This window comes from Lagopus muta, chromosome 2 (genome assembly GCF_023343835.1).
Source record: "Lagopus muta isolate bLagMut1 chromosome 2, bLagMut1 primary, whole genome shotgun sequence".
In the NCBI taxonomy this organism is placed as follows: Eukaryota; Metazoa; Chordata; class Aves; order Galliformes; family Phasianidae; genus Lagopus; species Lagopus muta.
The window spans coordinates 96,873,363-96,888,826 of NC_064434.1; the positions used below are offsets into that span (position 1 = coordinate 96,873,363).

Sequence of the window (15,464 nt, forward strand, 5' to 3'; positions counted from 1 at the left end):
TATGTCTATGTGTGCAGGTATACATATGTCTCTGTGTCAATCTATCTATGTAATTTATCTGTTTTTACCAAGATCACCTCTGGGGTGACTAAGAGCCTGAGCGACTGATGTTAAGCAATATGCAGAGTCCCCAAAGCCTTCATCTTTATACTTGCTGATCCTGTAATATAAAAATAAATGTAGGTTAGTAGATGATCTATGGGACATATACAGTCAATCATGCAGAACACAAAGAAAGAGCCGGGCTGTTTCCCATCCAGTAGTACAGGTTTGCCATTGGCAAGACACAGCCAGAAAGGCATCACCCATTTTTCAGTTCTCAGACTGTTTTTGTATGCTGCTGATGGGTACCGGATGAGTTGTTCGTTGTAAATCAATAATGCTTAACCTTCAGATTAATGAGAAACTAGAACTGTTTCTAATAAACGTTTAAATGCTTAGCATTTTTTTAGATACCAGGCCTTTTATGAAGAATCTTTTTTCTGTTGTTGTTGTTATTTTATGGTTTCAAAATCACTTGGGATAACTTTGTGAATCATTGAAAAGTAAAAGAGTAAAGGGACAAGCATTCTAGTATTCTAGCTCTTTGTTTTATAATCTGAGCTGCACAAAAATCTGTTGAACAGACAACAGCATCATAATGGACAGTAAATGAGTAGTATTTATTTTGAGAAAATGAACACCCTTTGTAAGTGCAATTGTAATATTACTGTGCCATAGCTATGCTGTTATTGCTCTGTTTCAGACTGCATCTGACTGAAAAAGATCTGGGCAAAGTGCATAAGGGAGAGGAGTCGTCACTGTTTCTCTCTTGTTAGTTTCTCAGCCAGAAGCATTGCTTTGGGGAAAAAAAAAAAAAAAAAAAAAAAGTAGGGGGTGGTGGTGCAAGGATTGAGATTTTTGTTTTGTTTTGCAGCTTTGCAGTTGTGTGCTTATTTTGCAAAGTAATGAAAAATGAGAGTGAGTGGTGGACTTAAGATGAATGGGGCAAAACCAATTCATTTTTGTAAAGAACAAATATTCTATCCACCAGAAGAACTATATGAAGTGAAATTATTTGTCAAGTAGCAAAGCAGTACAGTGGTCAGTAAACTGCAAAGATTTGCACTTCATCAAACAAAGAAAAACAGTGAAATGTTCTTAGAATTTCCTCTTTACTGTGTGAGGAATGAAAATAGCCCAGAATAATGTAGTGGGTGAACTGTATACACCAAGCAATAAACTAAACTTCCTGTCTCTAACAAAAGGCTTCTCTTTAGAAGGTGCCAGCACTTTAAACTGCAAAATATTGGTATCTAATTCTCCTTCAGCTCTTTAAGAATATCTTTTGAGATATTTGTAGTGTAGTATTTAAATTTTTTGAGTTTTTTAAAGAAAAATAATCTGGTGATAGATGAAGAGCGTAAGCTGTACTGTTTGGAGCTCCAGATTCTAAACTTTTGGGGCAGAAACCATTTTTGTTTTTTAACCTTCTCACAGACCCCACCGTGCAGAAACAAATGTATAGTTTTTACCATTTAATGTGTTTTTCTGAGCTGATTACATGCCAACTGAACCACTATTATTCCATAGTTTGAGTTATGTAGACTTCAGTATTCTTTCCCCCCTTTCTGGTCACACAGATAATTCATATCTGTGTCAATCATGCACACATCATCAAGGATTCAGGTGCCTCTTATTAGGGAAAAAAACCCAAAGTTTATTCCATCTGTTGCCTAACAGCTGACAAGTCTACGTCCTTTACTTCAGCAGTAGATCAACCTTTTCCTGAAGAAGAATAGATCTTATTCTCATTTAGGGATGCAGATATTTATAGTCATGATTTTACATATAATCTTGCTTCAAATTCTGATATTCTTTTTTTCCTGGAATAGAATGGAGGGCAGATGCATACAGTGATGAAGACTTAAATTTTTGTGTTCACAGAGCCAAATGTTTTTTGTCAGTACAGTAGGTAACAAACACTGCTAGCTATGGGGAATCCAAGGACATTATAGATTTCTCACTGACCAAGCTTGGATGCATAGAAACTTTATTACATATGAAGTTTAGATTCACCATTTCCAAGAATTGCACTGAGTAGAATTAAACCCTGAGCTGGCAAAGAAAGAGTTGTCCAGAGACACTGGGGAGGGTCAGAAGGGCTCTCTCAGTGGAGAAAGGCAACACCTGGAGCAGCTGAGAGGAGGCACACCTGTAGAGATCTTGGTTTTCCTTTCCCTGGGAAGTGTGCTCTGAGCTTTTCTTCTAAGACGAGGTTTGGGTTGGAGGTTAGGATCAATTTTGGCACAGAAAAGAGGCATATCCTAGGTTGATATTCTGACTTGATAAACTTCCAGTTTGATATTTTATTAAAATGTTATTTTAAGATGCACTTACTTTTTCTGTGGATGTTATGGATGAAAAATTCTAACTGCTTCTCTGAACTGTGGAGAAAATGCATATGTGTTCTGTTTGGAATTGATGAAGATGAGTTATTTCGTGTATGTGTTGGTTTTTTTCTTGTCTTCCTTCCTACCCTCTCCCCAATCCGCACACGCTGTGTGGTCTGCACTTAAGTTGATACCTATGAATTGTAGGGGTGTGGGTCACGTGCTGGCTGGAGGGCTGAGCTGCAGAGGAAGACTAGGCTACACCTGGAGTGGTGGTAATCATCAGCCAGAGAGCAGCTTCATTTTGAACTGCGGGGAATAGGTCTGTCTTTAAAACTAAGGTTAGTCACAGCACAGGTGCTGGGCATGGGCAGACCTTCAGAGCCAGTGACGTGTGTGCCTGACTTCTAAATGGGATTCCTGCTCCTGACATAAACTTTGTGAGCAGATATATGAAGGCTGAATACAGGCTGGTGAAAATCATGTGTTGCTATAGAGGTACACTAGTGCAGTGTGTGGGGTGATCACAGGTAAACAGCTTGATAAGAATAGCTTAAATGTGAACAGACTATTCTCTCTTTAGAGGAGTTATTTGGATTTCACTGCAAAATGATATGATAGTTAAGAAGAAATGCATTAAGAAAAGAATGGTGTGCAGAAGAGTGTGTTTCCCTGCTCTGTGTTGTTAAACCTAGCATTTTCACTTCTTTCTAGCCACTTTACCTTTGTATCGTTTCTCTGTAGCTGTCATGAGAAGGGAAGATTCTGTGCCCGTGAAGGACTTACAAAGGTGTTTAAAGAAGGGATTAGCATCATTTTAAAGGGTGGGACTCAGGAATGTGTTTTCCATCTCATATTAGGGCTTAAGCATGAGGGTCAGAATTCAGTGGGAGTCACCACCCCTCCCAGGGTGACACCTTACTTCCACCAGATGCAATGGCTACCTTGGAGTTCAGAGCTGCTGGGAATGTTCTCTTGAACTGCAGATTCCCTCCTGGTAGCCCTGGGGCTGCTGTTCCAAATGACAGTGATTGCCTGGGTGCTCCTGCTACAGGCTGCCAACTCTGGGAGGTGGTTGGCATTGGGGGATGCAAGATTTCTTCCATTTTGCAGACGTGCCCTGATCAGTTCTCCAGGTGTGGTACCTCTAATTCTTGTCTTGGTAATGTAGAGGCTCTAAATGCTGCAGGCTTTTCACTAGCTTACAAATTTGGGTGTTGCTTTTGCATGCTGTGCCCACCCTCTGAGTGTGTGTGCCAGGTTGTGCATGTGTACATGGAGAAGGCCTGGTGCTGCTGGCTCTGCTGAGAGCCACACAGCTTGTTTCCCTGTGTCTGTTAAGTCCAGTGCTTTGAAACTGTGAAGATGTCATATGCAGCTGCATGCTAAAGATGGTATACTTCCTCATGCAACTGTGTTTCTACAGACACGGTTTAAGTGACCTGACACCCGTGATACTTGGCTCTGGTGTGAGTTACTCTGAACTGACACATATCAGACCAAGGTCTGTTTGCAAGTTCTGAGTTTAACAGCAGAAAAAAAGACTATCCAGCAGCACCCTTGATTAACTGAAGTCTTCACAGATTTTCATGACTTTGACTCAGCAAGCCTTGAAATTTATCTGCTGTTGGAATATCTATGGGAAAGAACAGCTGAGTGACAGAAGAATGTAAGAAATCTGAGTTTGTCTAGCACAGGATAGCTTGCCACCATAAAAGATGAAACCATGAGATGAGGTAGGAGAAGCCCTCTCAGCTGTTTCAGTTTTCAACATGCAGTCTGGAATGGCTTTCTGTTGGTTATCAGGGAAAAGAAAAACAGTGTTGCTTCTCTCTCAAACTTGCACTTTAAAGGAATCTGTAACAACCGATCCTTGGACCAGTCCTTTGTGAAAGAAGTTAGTGTATATGGATAATTTAGAGATAGTGTTAATATAGTTTTAAAGTGTTTTGAATTTACATGTGGCTCCAAGCATGTTGTGCCTAATGGAGCAAGTATAAGTAAGGTGGGGCTGAGCACAAGAGCTGGATTCCAGCCTGTGTTAGGAAGCCAAAATAAACACTTGAAATACAACATTACACATGGACATTATGTGCATTATCTACTGTTTCTGATGCTGGCTTTTAAAAGGGTGAGGGGAAGACGGTGAAGTATCCAGGAAACACACTGCTGAGGATATCTGTGGGCTTTATCCTGATCTTGCTCTTGCTATGGAAATCATGCCACATTCTTTTGTAGCTCAGGATAAGGGTTGTCCAGTCTTTCTCACCGGTGTGTGTTAGGACAGCCTCGGGCTTTTTGCAGGAGTGAACCACCAGGAGTAAGTGTAAGTGCTGATGTGAGCATCTGATTGTCAGACTTTTCCCTGCTACCTGCTCTGTTGTACCCCTTGGAGCAGGACTGTGCCTGTGTTTTTCCCACTTGTACCTTGTCCAGCAACTGCCAGCTCTGTACTACTTGTTTGCCTTGCACTGCTGTCTGTGGGCATCATACCATCAAATTCACTCCACACCTGTTTTATCGCTCCCTGATATTTAGCTCATCTCTTTCCAGCTATATGTATTATGTTTTTGTGTGATGAGCTCTGTCTCTGTGTCCAGCCCTGGCATTCTTGCTTGCTTAGATTGTAAACTCTGGAGCAGACTGCTGACCTTGATTTGCTGACTACTTGTTTTATCTTATCCCTTGGGATAAGTATTGATAATAAATAAGAGCTTATTACCTTAAATAACACTTTTTGTCTGTCTAACTCTGGTGCAATTCAATACTTCACCATAGTTCATGACAGCATTTGAAGGTTCAGGATTTGCATCTTTCGAAGCTTTTTAAAAGCCTTGTGTAGAAGGGCTCTTGTCTTCTTCAGAGTCTCGAGGTACTACTGTTATGCTACTAATAGAGGGAGTATTAAACACAAGTATTTAAAGTTACTTTCTGTTTTTGGTATGTTGTATGTTGTCTGTTACAACAAACAACAAAAAATAAAACAACTTTCTGCTTTTTTCTTTTGTCAGTAAAACTTCACTGATGTGTATTGAGCTCTGCAGAGAGACCCTTTAATTATGGTGCATCTGAATGTCTGTAACATCAGGAGTTAAAGATCTCTATTTCAAGGGATGAAGTATTTTTGTTTTTAATATAAATGAATATGCTTCAGCCTTTTTACCAAATTCAAACTGCATGGAAGGGTATTTCATAATAGACTAGGAAGGCAATACAAAATTAAGTAAAGCTGGGTCTGGTGCCTAAAAATATTTGGCAGAATTCCCTGAAAAGCCACATTTGAGCATTTTTAATATATATTACAAGGCAGACAAGAATAATTATCTTCTCTTGAAGTTCTCCAAGTGAGAGAAGTGTATTGTAATGCCCTTTGAAAGAAAATAATGTAAGCTGCCAAATGATTATATTGTGGAATTCTTCCCCACTGCCCGTTTCTTTCACCCATCTGAATGTATATAATGTATGTTAGAGAGGACTTAGGCTTAACACCTTTAAGCAGATGCAACTATCAATGCACAGCACATTCCTTGCTAAAATTAATTAAAGCAAGTATTTCTAAATGACTAAAGGATAGTAGCATTGAAGATGAAGCACGTCCTGAAGTTTTACATTATTAATTCTTAGGAAAGCTCAAGTAACTTCATTCTGATTATTGTCCCTCCCCTCTTCTAAATGTAGTTCAAAACCTGGAATGTGAAAGCATCTCTTATTTGTCATTAACTACGATTAAAATCATAGAATCATTTGAGTTGAAATGGACACTTACAGGTCATCAATTCCAACCTAATGTAATGAGCAGGGACACCTACAGCTCGATCAGATGCTCAGAGCTTCATCCAGCCTTGAATGTCACCAAGGATGAGACATCCACCATCCCTCAGGGTACTATTCTGGTGCTTCTCTACCCTTATTGTAAAAACCTTCTTCCTTATGGCCAGTCTAAATCTCTTTTAGTTTGAAACCATTTTACCTTGTCCTGTCACAACAGACCCTGCTGAAGAATGAATGGCGTAGTCCTAGGTTTGGGAGCTGAGACATGACAGTATTAATTGTACCTGTAACAGTAGATTATATTTTAAAAAAGACTTTTGTAAAAACACATTTTAAAATTAATTGTCATTCTGAAATTCTATATGGAGTTGAAAAAAAGGGAAGGAAATCTCATTAGATATGAGAGGATTTCCTATAGAAATAGTAGAAAGACTTAGTGGTAGGTATCATCATGACTTTGTTTTCTTTTGAGTCTCGTGATGCTTGTCAATAGAGAGTTGCAAGGAAGGACAGGTGTGCCAGCACCTTCCTGTGGAGCATATCTTGTTCTTCATATTCTGGTGGTGAGTAGTGTAAGGGTAACCAGAATAATTAATGAAGAAGGGATTCTTGGAAAGAATCTTCACCATTAACTTAGCAAATATATGGTGTGTGAGGAAAGCCAGTGCCTTGATATTGAATTCCTGGATAGAAAGAGGCCAAGGATCATGGGACTAACATGAGAATAAAAGGATTGAAGGAGAGGCCAAATTCTCCAATGTTATAGGTTGAAATTGATATCACTTGTGTAAAAATGTTCAGACCTGATTTACACCAGGCAAGAGGAGTCTTTGCACAATCTTGAGAGATCTGCAGATATGTGACCCTGCAAGTAAAGAAAAGTAGGAATTTATGGAGGAACAATGAGAAATGTTTTGGTAGCAAGAACAAAAGAATAAAATGGGAAGCAAAGCTGCAGTGCAAATACTGAGGCTGAGCAATCTTATCCTGGGAATCCATCTGAGTGAGAAGCTGCAAGATGCTTTCTTAATTATGTTTCTTTTCAGGCCAGAGGATGTGAAATCAGACTGCCTTATTTCAATGAGGAAGTGGGAGAATAGAACTGTAGAGTGGTTTGGACTGGAAGGCACCTTAAAGCCCTCCCAGTTCCAAAACCCAGAGGTATATAGAGCTGCCCCCACCAGCTCAGGCTGCCCAAGGCCCATCCAGCCTGGCTGGGAACACCTCCAGGGATGGGGGAGCACCCACACCTCTGGGCAGCAGTGCCAGGGCCTCACCAACCTCTGAGTAAAGATTTCCTCTTGTCCTATCAGTGTTAGTACAGTGTTAGTAATTTGGTAGAATTCTTTAATTCATATTCATGTGGTTTATGTACATCTATTTGAATGAAGATGATTGAATTAATCGGGTGATCAGGACAGATTGTCTACCAGTGTTTCCTGAGAGATGTATGATCTTATAAGTAAGAGTCTTCAGGCTTGGCCTGTGCAAAGAGATAGGGTACCTTGGAATCATCTGCAGAAATTTCTTGTAGAAACGTACTACTGTAAGCTGGATGAGAGTAGTAAAACTGTGGGTAACAAGTTGATACTAGGAGTACTTTTCTGCTGCATTCAAACATGGCGCTGTGACTGAGCTGGCACTAACAATAATATTCATGAAGTAGCATGGAACTCAGTATAGTCCATCACCACTTGCTTAATTTTCTTGAGAAAGTTTGCAGTTGACATCATGCTCAGTTTTGCAGCTTCAGTTCAGCGAGTGCCACAGCTGTATTCTGGGCACATATAGCCCAAATTCTGGGTCCAAAATACACAGTAGTTGAGAGGCAAGCCTCAGTGGTGATGGCAACTTTGCTCTGCTCTGTCTGTTATGGTAATGCAGCGTACCAGAATAGATCTACAGATGCACTGCAGTTCACAAATGTTAGGCGTATTTCAAAGAAGCCAAATGCAGTTTAGTTGTTCAGGTGCTTTGACTCAGCAGACAAGCAAAGGAGAAAGTGGTATTTTCATCCTCTCTTCATTGGAATGGAATGCAACTGGTCACTTTCCACCTATGCTGACTCCCTCATGTATACCTCATAGCTCTCTCTGCTCCCAGCCTTTATTTGCTTAAGCAAGTATGGTGGTTTAACAATGGATGGGCTGTTGAGATCTGCCACACTGTTTTCACTGCCCCTTCTTAGAGGGATAGAAGAAGACATGATGAGAAGAAAAAAAAGTCCCCAAAAGCTCATGGGTTGAAATAAGGAGCAATTGAATTTAAAAAAAAAAAAAAAAAAAAAAAAAAAGGAAAGGAAAGGAAAGGCTATGCTGAAACAAGAAGAGAGAAATTATTCTCTACCTCCCATCAGCAAGTAATGTTTGACCACTTCCTAGAAACCAAGGCCTCAATGTGTGTAGCAGTTGCTCAGAAAGACAGGCATTTTTAAAGAAGAGTCTAAGAAGAGTCTTTCCCCTTCCTCTGTCCCCCAGCTCTTACTGCTGAGCATGACATCATAGCAAATGAGAGATGCATTCTGTCAGTTAAGGCCAGCTGCTGTAGCCATGCCCTTTGCCCACCTTTCGTATTTTCATTTTCATATGACAGAGATTTTTTTTCAGAGATTGAACAAGTGTATCTTGGAATATGAATGAATGAATGAAAGTGAGCTACTACGAAAGTTTTAAAAAAAAAAGAACCATCATTTTACTGCCAATTGAAAACTGAGGACCAGGTGAAGCCTATGAGGCCCTGGGTATTTAGTTTACTAGAGTTGGTCACTCCTCTGAAACCTGCATCTGTCTATGTTCTCTTCACATATGTGGTATCTTTGTTTTCTTGTATTTGACATAATTTGTACAGAAAAATAATAGGATAAATTGTTTTGGTTTTCTTGTTTGTGTAAACTTCCCATGCAAGGGATTTAGTCTGCAAAGCTATCTAATGAAGTACTGTTCTGAATGTGGAGATGTAGAGCTCTAACTAAATAGGATGATGCAGCTTTGCAAGGGTTTTTCTTGTTCTTTTCCTTCCATTTGCATACATATGAGCTTTACCAACTCAGAAAGAAACATTGCTTTGCAGTCTAGCCTACTTGTTTCGTTTTTGTGAAGTAAACACAACTTTCCTTAGGTTCTCCCTGCCCAGGACTTTAGTTGTGTGGTAGCCACTGACTCAGCACCTTTTATTTTGTGTTGTGTACATGTATTTCTCTCCCTTTATTTGGTTGTCAGTCTAGAAGACAGTAGGGTTATAACTGACTTCACATAGCTGTAAAAATGCTGTTTTCTGTAATTTGATTTTTGAGATTAATGAGCCTTCTGGTTATCCAAATGAATTACGTTTTACATTTATTTTTTGTAATATTTGTTTCCAGATCTTTCAGATGCTTTGACCTGGACAGTTTGGCTTCATCTTGAACACCCTTTGACTTCAAAGATTTAATCACAATCATGAGTCAGGTAACAAGAGAAACTTCCTTTGTACTTGTAGTTGTTTGTGGTGTTTTATGTGGAATCTGCCTGTCTGTGGCCTTTAAGAAAAACATACTTCTGAAGTCTTCATGAGGATATCATGCACTTACAGCCACTCCTCCTAAACAAAAAAAAAAAGCAAACCACCACCAAAAAAAAAAAAACCAAAAAATCCAACCATCCCTCATGATGTAACCAGTAACTAAGTGGAAATCCACTGGTCCATACAGCAGAAATGGAATTTTCATTCCATAGGAAATATGGACTCTTAAATAATGATTCCCTCTCTAAATAAGTTTATCATTGTATTTTTTTTAAAAATGCCAAATAAGGTGCAAGTGTTGATTCAGAAGTGCTGAAACTTTTTATTTGGATAGAGCCAGTTTGCTTTTAGTGCGGCTTAAAAGGCAAAGTCACAATTTGTTTTGATTTATTGGATAAATATCTGGAAATAGGAAGTCAAGAAAATAGTGCTGAAATAAGACGTTTGGGCTTCTTAATATTAAACAGTCCCTAAACTGCCTCCTCTAACATGGACATGTGCTCTCTATGGGGCTGGTCAAGTATTCAGGCATGTAGGTGTTATGGTGCTGAACCCCTGAGCACCAAGAGGAGCTGTGGCTGTACCCTGGAGTAACTAGAGAATGAAAATGGTGATAGACAGCTGGATGGTATCCAGACCAGAAAGGATGAGGGAGTGCTCTTCAGCTTCTCTGCAGTGATCATGTTCCCAACTGTTCCTGCTGATTCAGAGTGTGAACAAATTGCACTCGCAAAAAAAAAATCAAGCCCTGAGTGCTTGTGTGTGCTTAACGTTTTTAAACAGTAAAGCTTGAGAACTGTTTTCTTTTGAATGTGTTCTGAGTGAGTTTAATGTAGTCCTTTGTAAAGAAAACAGAAGTCTGGAAACCCAAACCTCCAGGAGACTGCTCTATTAGATAATTTGAAAATCTTCAGTGATCACACACATAGATCTGAGGAATCTCAGGCACACATCTGGAGTTTCAGAGCACAGGCTGTATTTGCCAACTGTCTGTAACCAAGCAGATCTTGGCTGGGTATTCTGCTTCATATAGCTGAGTGTTATTCGTTTTGCTCCTCATTGCTTTTAGGTTGGGCTTTCCAAGAAGACTGACAGAATCTAAGAGAAACAACTCTTTCCCCTGCACAAGAAGCTAGTAACATCATGCCTGTTGCTAACTCAGATCAAGCGGGTGGTGTTTTAGTGTTTGCATTTTCGAAAATGGGCTGCTTATCCCAGTCAGCCTAAAAATGCAGAGGGGCTTTTCTGTAGCATCAGAGTTACGTGTCTGTAACCTGCACAAACTTTTATGCAGACTTCTCAAGGGTGAAAAAATAGAAGTGAAACATATATTGATATTCTACGCTAATGTGGCAGTCAAGCCCCCAGTGTGGTATCATATTGTACAGCATTCATGTATTCTACCTAGCAAGGTTTGAAATGAAGACTTTATGATGACTGTGTTTACAGTATTCAATGAAAACAGGGATAAGCAATGGGGTGCTAAAGAAATGTAGTTTCTGCTCCCTAGATCTGAAGTTTGTGGATGGAGGTTAACGATGTTTTGGTTTTTTTGTCACTTTTTTAATGCACTGTGCTTAATTTCTTAATTACCATTACAGCCGAGGAAAGGCAGAAGTTTTCAAAATCTTCCTGTTTGATAAGAACAGTTGTTTTTAACCAGGCCTTATTAATAAGGGACTAATAACTGCTAAGAAGGGGGCAAGTGCTAACAAACTATTGGCTGAAAAAAGTAACAAAAAGATACGGTATAAGTTGCAGTTGATTTCTCAGATTTCAGGTGAACTATGTAGGGAAAAGATGAGTGTAGGGGAACACTGTGAACATACTTTTGATCTAAAAGTTTTGAAAGATGATGATAGCACATTATACTAAGAAATGTCATTGACATGAGCCTGTATTTTCATCAGTGGGGACAGTTGGTGGATTTCCTTTAAAGTTGCACTGTTGCCCTGAACAAATGCTGAAATTGAGGCAGTGTTTAGTTCTCACAGATATAGTCTGTGATCTATAGACCAAAGCCTATTGGTGGGTGAAATGTTCTTCATGTTCTGGAAATGAGACTATTGCTGTCAATGTATCTTTGGTGTTACTGACTGAAGTATATCAAATAGTTCCTATAAAAAATCAAAAATGGCAATCCATCCATGCTTGTCAGAGACATGGAACTCAGTTACTCAACTAGACTGTCAGTGGCACTTCACATCTCTACCTGAATCAACAGAGTGGTTTTGGTTCAGCACACTTGGCAGTGGCAGAATTTTCCAGTTAGCTGGAAGACAATCAAGCCAACTCTTTTCCTGGGGATTTTAACATCCCATAGCAGTAATTCCTGAAAACCGCTGTTGCTGGTGAGTGACTTTGCAGACACTCAGGGTGTCTTCCCTGCAGAGGGAAGCTACACAACAGACGCTTGTGTTGTTTTATACCATCAGCAAGCAATTCCATATCAGAGCCCTAATTTTGGTGTTGTTTTCTGTGCCCACTCTGTGTGGCTGGGGGCGTCTTATGCTTGAGTAAACTTTCTGCCAATCAGGGGAGAACTTGTCTGTCATTCGTAGAGAATTCAAGAAATGGAGGATGAGCAGTACATATCCTTCCCATCCTGTCTGTGGTTGATCTAAGCTTAAAAGTAAAGTGAAACTCCAGATCTGTAAGCTGTTATGTGCTTAAAAAGCTTTCAGAATTCCTTCATCAGCTTTCTGCCTGAGTGACAAGAAGATTCAAACTCAAGTGTGGTGACTGTCCGCAGGTTAATAAGAAATGAAGACATACGGCCTTGTCTCAAGGCATTCATACTTTGAAACTGGTGAAAGAGAAGTCATGGGGTATCTCACAGAAACATAACATGGAAAATCAACCCCAGCTGCAGATACTGCATTTTCTGGCTTTTGGATCCACTATATTCATGTCTGCCTGTGCTGTTCTGGTGTCTCTAAAATCAGTACAGCTGGCCTTTTAAAGCACTCAGACTACCTCTTTTCCTTCCACTCAACAGTCAGTGTCGGTCAGATCATGAGTAGTGCACAGTGCTGTGCTTCTCTGTGATTTTCACTGTGATTTGTACTGAGGATTTCATTAGCAGCTCTATCTCTATCTTTAAGCAAAGCCATTGTCAATAGTTAGCAGTTGTGAGCAGTTACAGTGCTGAACATTACCCTGTAGCTAGGACAGTTCAAAAGCCAGAAAGTTGATTGACTGCTCCTTTCTGCATAAATACATTTTTATTCTTGTTTTCCACTGCTTCAGCATTCAAGGAGTAGGAATCAAGTGCTGCTTCTTTCTCTGCTGAACAGGACAAGAGCTGCAAACTGCATATGAGCCTTCTGCACCTGTGAGGATGTAGGTTCCTTTTGGTAACTGCTGTGCACAACAGCAGTGACCCATATAAATTCAAGCAGCTCTGTGGATGGAGACCTTGTATGCAGAAAGGAAGGAAAGGGGGTGGAGGGAGAAATGAGGGCTCATTTTCTCTCTGCAGCAGTCTTCCTGGGTGGCCTTGAACACATCACTTATATCCTTTCCCTCTTTCCTGCCTCTCCTTTTCCTCCATGTGCTTCAGACTCCCACCTGTGTAAGGAGGATGATAAAATGTCCTCTCTGTTCCTCTAGCTCAATGTTCCTACAGACAACAGTTTCTCCACAGCAGATGCACTTGGTACATTGCTACAGCACTGAAGTCAATGAGGTTGAACTTGGAAGTGAGGGTTAAGTATTGAATATAATATAAACATTTAGACGCCAGATTTTACAGTAGGCTTCAAGAATGAGATTTTCAGAGTTTCTGAATATCCACGTATCAGAGAGATTTACCAAATTAATCACTCTTGTTCCCTTAGGAAATTCAAGTTTTAAATCCACACTCATGTTTCTGGGTCAGAGGGTTGACTCCCTGAAGCAGGGAATACCTAGCAGTTCACTGTGAATATGGTGGAGATTAATTTGGGTTCAATACTTCTACAGTCATGTTTGAAGAGTTAGAGGTGGACTTGGGGACCTTACTGTAAATGCCATAGGATTTTTTGGGGGGCGTGAGCACGCAGGACTGTGTAGTTTTTCTTAATTTGCTTTTTTCTTCTTTTCCTCAAACCACTGTTCCATTTCAAAATGTGACTTGTTCACAAGGACAAAGTATGTGTACAAAGTGTCTTGATTCATCAGTAGATTTTAGACTGCCAGATGCATGTGGTGGTCTTGGTTATTTTCCAACCAAAAAGTCACAAAGACCTGACAGTGTGCATATATATTTTCACACAGATATTCTGGCATTTCAGCTAACTGGCTGTATTTGCTCAGTAGAAATATGGACTGAGCCATTGCAGGAGTGAGGGGGTGGTCCCCCCAGGTCAGAGTTGAGGTTACTGGTAGGGAAGGGTGGGGAAGTTTGGATTGCAGCTGCCTACACAAAATGTGACCTCAGATTAATCAGACAGCTTCAGTTTCCACTGCTGCTGTCTCAAAGCCTCTATGAGAAAAATTACCAAAACATAATTTAAAAAAAATAGATTTTTGGAGTTCGTACAGAACACTGAAGAAAAACTTAAAATGAAGAACTATCTTTTTATCTGACTACTTACTACGTGCTGACAGATGAAAGCAAATGTTAGAGATTAAGGGTAGCACTGCAATAGCATGCACATTGTCAATGTTAAACTGGTTAGGCAAGATCAGGTACTGATGTTAATCAACTTGTCTCTGTTGAAGTTGTGTCAGTTTACACTACTTAAGAATATAATTTCTAATGTAATAATTTACCACATTACTCCCTTTAAATTATATACATCTATAAATTTCTCACTCTGAAAGAAGAGTTGCTCTTTATTAGATAGTGACTTCATAGGAATAGGGTGTTTTTATTAAATACTATAGAATAGAATTCAACATTTATTTTAACAGAAAGCCTTGTCTTTATTTAGTCCCATGTGAACCTGACAGTGAAGAATATATGCTGCTCTTGCCATGTCCTGATATGGTAGAGTAGCAAAATGTTTTGAAGATGATGGTGAGTCTCCCTTCCCAGAAGTGATCTTGTTGATAACCTGTAGTCAAGGAGAGACTTTCAGAAAGGGGCAAACATGGGTTGCTTTTCAGAAACTACTGAGTGTTGAGTGTAAATCTTCCTTTGAATATTTTATTTTCTATTTAATCCCAGGAGATTCCTGGTGCAGTGTACTGTTAAAAATCAGTATTTTGTTATCATCAGAAATGTTTTTATACAAGTAAATTCTATATACTTAAAAAAAAAAAAAGGTTGACTGATGGTTGGCAATGGTGTAATTCCTTTTAATGGAAATGGAAATTACACTACAACCTCACTAATTTCTTGATGATGATCCTAGCTGAACTGTGAATACACTGGAGAAAATGTTGATATTGATAGGAAAAAGCAGCTATTTTTCATGTTTTCATGTATTTTTGTTTTCTTGAAAGTGACATTAATGTTTTGATGAAAAAATTCCCAACTTTCTGGTCTTATCAGAGGAAAAATGCATGATACATCTTGTTAGACAATCCAGATGTTATCAGATTTGAGTCCAGCAAGCTCTAATATTTTGGATATGAATTTGTGCAGCTTCCGAAACTCCCTTTGCAAGATTTGTCTGATTTTACAGGCTGTCTGTTCTAGCCCTACTGAATTCACTCATACATCTTGTGGCACCTATTCTAATATTTGAAGATAATATTTTGGAACGATAAACTACTGACCTTTTACCATCATGTGTCAGACCTGATCTCTCCTCTTAGCTTTACTGTGAAAGCACTTTAGGTGTTGCTTAAACTTTCGTGCTTTTCAAAAAATTTTGTAGAACTCAATTTGTT

At 39.5% G+C, this 15,464-nt stretch overlaps 1 long non-coding RNA gene across 1 annotated transcript in view; it reads left to right on the top strand.

Moving 5' to 3' along the window:
- Nucleotides 1-10,856, top strand: part of LOC125689016 (uncharacterized) — a 56,259-nt gene extending 45,403 nt beyond the window's left edge. Inside the window, exons 2-3 of the long non-coding RNA XR_007374990.1 lie at nucleotides 9,505-9,589; nucleotides 10,714-10,856. This is a non-coding gene — a long non-coding RNA (uncharacterized LOC125689016). The remainder of the gene's footprint in view (nucleotides 1-9,504; nucleotides 9,590-10,713) is intronic.
- The last annotated feature ends 4,608 nt before the right edge of the window (nucleotides 10,857-15,464 follow it).